This window comes from Anser brachyrhynchus, assembly GCF_964034855.1.
Source record: "Anser brachyrhynchus genome assembly, chromosome: 4".
Lineage (NCBI taxonomy): Eukaryota > Metazoa > Chordata > Aves > Anseriformes > Anatidae > Anser > Anser brachyrhynchus.
Window position 1 is genome coordinate 23,992,519 of NC_137698.1, and position 7,997 is coordinate 24,000,515.

The window sequence follows — 7,997 nt, forward strand, 5'->3', positions numbered from 1 at the left end:
TTGATACACTAAATCAGAAAGTTGGAATATCTACTAGAATAGACAAAATGTAGAAAGAAAATAATTCCGCATTTCTGTCAACTTGCATGATAATTTTATTTAATACATTGTTAACATTTTATTTTTATTATTAATGAGTATTAAGATAAAAGTAGGTCTGAAAAAGGAATAAACTACTAAAGGTGACAGTAAAAACATTGACATAGCTTTTAAAACATTAAGCAATACTACTTTGAAACATAGGTCTAGAAAGTCATATAAACTCATGTGTAAAGCAGAACACTGTAAGGGAAAGGAATACACATAGATCAGTAAAATTAGGCATACATTTTTAAATACTGGCTGTTGGTCATTTATATCATCTCTCTCAAATTCTTCTAAATACTTGCTCTGAACTATTTCTAAAAACTAAACACCATCACCAAAACTGAATGAAACAAAAACCAATTGTTTTATGTAAAATAGATGGCACAACTTCAAATAACAACTGGAAACACTCTCAAAGGTTTCCAAGGGATGAAACAACATAAGATGAGAGAACCTCAGGGGTAGTTTACCAAGATGTCTGTTCTTTAATCACTCTTTAACTTGAGCAAAGTAAAAAAAAAGTGACTTTAGCAAAATGTAAAATACCTCTTATCCTAATGAAAGTAAGACAAAATTCCCTTTGGTTCCCTTCCTCCCCCCCCCCCAACACCCCAACACCCCAAACATTAAATAAGGTGGGGGGGTTATGGTTGTTTGTTTGTTTGTTTGTTTGTTTTTATAACAAAAGCAGTCCAAAATATGTACTCTGATGAATTTCTCCTTAAAAATGGTGCATTAGTGACAAAAAACAGTTTCTTTAAGTAGAAATAAAGCTAACTGTAAAATATTGTCTTCTGCATTCTCTGTCTTACTGGGGAATGTCAAATGATAGTTGTTAAAATCTACTCTGAAGTTTCTAGAATTTTTTGAGAAAAATGTAATATTTTATTAACCAGAAAATTCTGTATTATTATTTTTATTTTTTTCAGGAAGGTACAGATTATTTTGCTATTGCAAATGATTTAAGCACATTGTGTTTTAAACTTACAGTAGTTCTGTTTAGCCATTAGTCTGATCTCCTGCATAACACAACCTATCCATGTCACACAGATCCCTCTATATATGGTAGATATTAATACTTTTTAAAGACCAGATTTTTGCCTTCCTTATTGAGCTCATTGAAGATACACTGTACAAGTGACCCTCATGCAAGGAAAAGTGAGGTGGTAGTCCACGGGCTTGATTTACCATATTTCTTTAGTTTTATGTTACAAGATTCCATCTATAAGGTCCTTTGTGAAATCAGCAGAATCTTCTGCCAAGAAAAGGAAAAGCAATCTTTAATTTGTCTCCTATGCCTGACCCTTCTGCTGAGACATGCATTCATCTTCATTTACAGTCCAGCTTAATATACTTCAGTTTGACATCTTAGTGTCTGAGGCCACAGTGCAGTTTACTGTAATGCTAAAGTAGAAGTGAAAGAGGAAAAAGTAGCATTTTGTCACCAGATGGAAAGATGAGCAGAATGTGGTTTGACGGAAGGCTTAATACGTGTGTTACAGAATATTGTTAAAATGGCAGATCTACTTAATATGGTGATTTTTTTGTACATACTCTCTACTTTTCAAAGGTAGACCTTAGGCCAGATTCTGTCATGTTATTTAAAAAAATGAACAGTAGCTAACTTTCAATCCAAATCCACCAACTTTTTGGTGCGAGAAATGAAGTAGAATCTAGTCCTTAATCAATTTGCCATCAAATTTTAAAAACAAATTCAGAAAGATATTAATTGGTCAGTTGCCACCTACAGCAAAGATAGTATCATGCAGTTGTACTTTTCTTTCATTGTTATTCTTTTGACTTTTTTTTGTTCTTTTTATCCTTTTTTCAATTTCACTCTTCATATTATAAATTCCTTATCTAGCTTCTCTATTTCCTTTGTAATAGTTAGGGGAGAAGGTGAAGGTTCAACCCAATTTCTTGGTGATTTTTTTTTTTTTTTGATAAAAGATATTCTTTGGTACATAATAGAATAACCCAGACAGAGCCAATTATCTGGCTCACATTGAATAAGAGAATCTGCCATTCTGGGGTCAAGTTTTACACACTGAATTTTAATCCCATTATTATTTGAAAATCTAGTTAAAGTTCTTTTTATATATACATGTATGTATGCGTGTATATATGTATACATACACACACACAATTGATTCACCAGCCCTCCATTTCATTTACTTCCTAATCATTGGGTAACAGAACTCAGATATATTAGAAATTAAATAATTACCAGACAGAAGGTGTGGAAGAGGAAGGAGTGCAGAGGCACAAATATTGATTCAGTATTATATTCATAGAAGGTTAGGTATTTGCTAACACTCAAGTTTCTCTTTGGAGGCCCACAATGGTTTTAGTATATCTTGCTAAACAGGGCGTAGTAAGAGTCAAAAACCTTGGGCTGGAACTGAATTTTTCTTAAGTCAACATTAAACCTACATGAGATGAAAATATGTTCATGTTTATAAATATTTGTACAAAGATTTTTGGAATATGCTACAGCCAAACTACATGAAAAGTACACCTAGTCCATAGCTACAAGGAAATGCATGTGTTTCCGTTTAAAATTCTGGACTATATTTGCATATTTCATATCTTTCCACTCCAGATATAAAATATGAAACAATTACAGCCTTCTGAGTCCACTTTATTATCTAAATTAATGTCTCTTTATGTTATTATTACATTACAACCAAACTAACAAAATATATTAGAAAGATTTAATCACCCTTGATGTCTATAGGTCAGAAACCCAATGTGTATCTATCAGGGATTAATTTTTCATGTATTCTGTTATTCAGAAAGGAGAAATTATTCTTGATTTGTTATTCTTCTTAATGGGGAAAATCAAAGTAATGATAACACAGACTTTCAAAAGCATTAAGGCATCTGGGTGTCACTGAAATCAAAGAGAGTTAAATTTTTTTTTTCCTGAAGGTTTGTGTTTACATCCATTTTGACTTATTATCATAGAGACACTTATACTATGATGCAGTTCTTAGTAAAGCTTCCATTTCACTTTTGTTCACAGTACTAAAGTTGCTGCACTAACAAAATAAAAATGCATAGATATATCTGACTAAAATTTAGTAAGCACAACTGTGTAATTAGTATTCTCATCTGGGAATGAAAATGATTTTAAGAGTCATTAAGATATGCAAGGTTTCTCTATGGAAATAAGCCATCTCAGCTTTGCTTGCAGCAAAAAATTAAAGACTCACCAGATAGCACAGTTATTTAGAATGCACCAAGGTAATGTTGGCTCAAAACGTTCTGGCCAGAATAAAAAAAAATATATATATATATATGTTCATTTTACTCTGGAAATTAAAACGAAGGTGTCTTTCTTTAAAGTGATTTTTTCAGTGCTAACACTCACTGGAGAAAAAAAAAAAAAAAAAAAAACAGAGAGAGAGAGAGAAAGAAAAGAGAAAACAGCATAAAACCAGTCAAGTTAAGTCCAGTCAATGTTGGTTGGTGTTTTTGCAGCTACAAGCTACATCAAGCACAACTGCAGGAAGCCTCTCCATTTGCACAATACCATAGACAATATATAAAATCTTTGTTGCGTAGAGATGTGCAGGGATTTCTGCAGTAACATTCCCTTTAAGGATAAACACATTGGAAATAACACATAGATAGAACAGAAGCTCTACTGGGTCACACATCAGTCAGCAGAGTTACTTTATTACACCTGGGAGAAAATATCACACCCTTTAAAGAATTTCCAGAATAACTGAGGAAGACTACGAAGTATTCTCAGAACACACTCTCACTTCTCATAACAGACACTGTTTAATCAAAAATATTAACTATTAAATATAATTTAAGAATTAATGTAGTCATCTGAAATCATATACATACACCTGGAATTTAAGGAAATGAGAGCAGCAGCAGGAGTAAAAATATTGAACTTGTCCTAAGAGATGCTATATTAAGAGCAATACCACACAATTCCACTGATTCCTTTTCTTCAGGAAAGAAAACAGATGTTTTAAATCTGGTGTCTCTATATGCAGGCAGACTATTATGCTCTGTAAATATGTTTAAAATGTCCTAACATTTCTGAGGCTTTCTTATCTCTTGCTCATTTTCCTCACTTCAGATTGCTTTCACACTTTCCCCCCTTCCCATTAAACTATTCAAGAACTCCTGTTTATAAAGGTCACTGTCATAAAAATCAGGGAACAGGAACACTAGCATGTGATTCCAGGGACCAATGAGGCAGCATGCAAAGTGGATTGTGAAGGACTCGTAAAAAGTAAGACCAGAAGGAACTATTAGATCATCTAATCTGATCTCTGGTATATGACAAGTCATTGTATCTCCACTTATACAGCCCAGTAATGAGCTCAATGTCAGGGAGCAAGAATGTTTCAGCTTCTGCTAAAAATTGAAATGTTATGTCTTTGGCAACTAACTGCAGACAGGGGCCAGTTGGCCAAAGTAATTGCTAGTACTTCCTACAAAGGTGATTCTATACTTCATGAAATTATTTCTTTTTCCAATGAAATAGGATTCAGGGAGCCCTACAGCTTACTCTTTCCTCTAGCTCCTTCCTTGTTCTGGCAGAAAAGCAGTCTGGCCTTAGCATTGCCTTGGGGCTCAAACACAGAAGCTTCAACAATCAGAAGCAATTGAAGAAAGACTCATGAGCTGCATTATATGATTTGTTGCTAATAGATCCCGGCTGAGTTAAGTTAATAAAGCTACTGCCTAATTAAACTTCTTTTTGTTTGTTTGTTGTTTTTATTTGTTTGTATGTTTATTTATTTCTTTTCCTTTTGCATGCCAGGGACAACAGATGTGTTTGGTCAGTGCTTACCCTGATGTCCTCATTACTTGGTAGATTTGTTCTGTTTTCTTATTACTTATTCCACTAGTAGAAAAAGTCCATTAATGTCCTGCGGTACTGCTGGATATTCAGGTCACCTTCCAATCTTAATTCTGATAGTCTAAATAGATACTACTTCTCAAGTCTTGCACAACAAGCCCTTTCTGTAGAATATTTGGGCAATATTTGTGGCTCTGCTTTGTAACTTCATCAGCTTTAAAAGTGAGCCCCAGATCTGTGCAGAGCAATGTAGCACTGATTTCACAAGCACTGAACACACAGGCAAGCTCCCTGCTACTCCTTACATGCATGTACATGCCCAAGGACAACACAAACCTTTCGGCCAAAGCTTGGTTTGGTTTGATTTGGTTGTTCTTTTAGCAGCAACAAGTATAACCCCTACAGATGTTGTTTTCAGCAATGTCATCATTCTACAGATCTACTTTTCTTACCTTTTTTTTCTTCTTTTTTTTTTTTTTTTTCTTCTATAAGCAAAATTTTAGTTTGGTTATGTCATTTGACTTATCTGTTTTAACTGACTAGTCTGGGCATACTAGTCTATGACCCTCACCTTTTAAGTATAGTGCCAGTCTTATGTCCTCCATAAATTTTAACAATCAAAAAATAAATATAACTTACTGAGAAGCCATAGAGAAAGGTATTGAATAACTTCGGATTCAATACCTAAAGCTTGCAAGAACTCACTAGGCAAAAATCCCTTCAATAACAGTTTTCCACTTATGGGAGTTATTTTTTCGATCAGCATGTTAATTAATTTTTGATTTAGCTACATGTTTCTCACTGCTATCTCACAGCATTAATCTTTTTGTCAGAATTTCTGTTATTAAATACATTAAAATCATATATTCATACATTAATGCCTCAGTCATACATGCTAAATGACTTAGTAATAATTCAGCTACATAGCTACCTTTTTTGAGGGAAATTTGTAAAAGGTTTGTTTGACAAGACTTATTTGCTATAAAACCACATTGAATGGCATTAATTATATTCCTAAACAATACTTTCAGTAAACAGCTAGTGAACAATCCATCAAATAAAATATGTTTGCACACTGTATTTGGCCTCTGTCAAGAGAAGTCAGTGGGAGTGTTTCCATCGATTCTGTGGACTTTGGATAAAGCCTTTATCAAACACTTTAAAATAATGTGCACATTAATTTCAAATGCAGTATCTTCACTGACACCTCACAAACATGTAGAGGACTAGATTTAGTGAAAAAGCTTACTTGCAACAAATGATTCATCCAGATTTAGAGAAGATATATCTATAAAGAGTACTGAAATACTGGAGTTAATACTATTTCAAGGTCTTTCCTTTGCACTTCAAGTTTATAATCACTGTTCTTATTTTGTTGTATTTTCATAGACAGCACTGCTAAAAAGAAGTGGAATGCTTCAAAATGCAGGTAAGCAGATAAATAGCACACAGCTCATGGGCTGGCCTCAGTAGGAATTCTTTAGAAAATGCTAGATGAGAAAATGAATACCATGTTGCTAAGTTACCTTTGTTTCATTTCTTGCCGTAATTATTTGTTGCTTAAAGAAAAAGCACTGACATTTCCCCCTTAGTCCCTGCCATATGGAAGACAGGCTTTTAAGATTCTCTTATGAGAGGTACGCACTTATAATATGTACTTTTATGTTCTCCAAGTGCAAGAATCAACATGTTGAGGGATAATCAAGATATTTCAGGCTCCAAAACCTTCTGCTGTGCCATTCCAAAATAATTCTAACATCCCTGACAGTTTATTTTTAGAAGCCAATACAATTCTGTCTATTTTATTCTCTATTTCCCATTTTTTCAATCAATCAGGAAACGTACAGGATGAAATTATCTGTCATAGTCTTTAATCACTATGTAGAAATGTTGTTCCCTTCTGGTGGGTTAACAAAACAGATGGTATGAGAGAATGGGCTCATATTTCAGTTTTTAATCACAGTCAATGCCAGAGTTCTTATTTGGGTCCCTATGATGTTTGATATATTTGTCTTTAAAACAATATGGGCATAAAATAAAATTTAATGGCAAAAAAACAAATGCCAGCCTAAATATGTGCAGTTTAATATGTTTAGAAATGTTTTTTCCTGAATTGTGTGGCAAGCTATTTTTACCTGAAGACCTCAAAGCATTTTGCAAACTTTGAATATAACAAAGCTGCTGTGAGGGACAGAAGTGTCAAAATTTATTCTCAGAACAAATGCAGAGAGTGTAAGTGACTCTTGAAACAAATACAAAGAGATTAAGTGACCCAATCAGTGTCACCAAATGTGTCTATAGTGGAGCCAGGGACAATACCTGGATCCAGTATCGAGTAACAGTTGTATTTTAGACAAGATCAGTAGACAAGACTTGAAACCTTTATTATTCTCTCTTATTCCAATGTTTCATGTAATTTATTTGCTTTCAGTGTGTTCACACTGAGTGAACACTTATCCATAATATTTAATCCAGACGATATGTGTATGTGTCCTTCAAGAGACAGTCAAATTTGAAATGCTGTCACAGTCTGGAGTCCCAGGTATGTGGGTACAAAATTAACCAAGAGAGCATTTTGCATACAGCAGTAGGGCATTGGCAGCAGGTATGTGAGCCATGGTACGAACTATGCTGAAGCTGTCAGCATAAAGTGATAATGTACTGCTTCACTGCTTATACAAGGTACTTAGACACAGAAGGATTTCAAAAGGGACATTTCAGCCGTTGGTTTTTCTCTATTACCTTTGACTCCCATCTATACAAATTTGCAAGCATAACTTTTTTTTTTTTTTTCCTCTCCCCACCCATACAGATTTGCAAGATCTATGCTTGGAGATAGATGGACAGAGTTTGCAGTACCACTACAGTATGAACTCACCCATGAGTCATCCCAGCAACTTCACAGGGTGACTCCAACCATAACATGGAACTTATATGTAAGTGTTTTCTGGGTCAAGATTCATGTTGCTAAAACCATATTGATAATGATACAGCGTTTCAGACAGTGGCCTGAATCAACAGCTCCAATAGTTAGAAAGAAAGTCTTTGAACAGGCAGTTACAATAATCTCACATGGATGGTG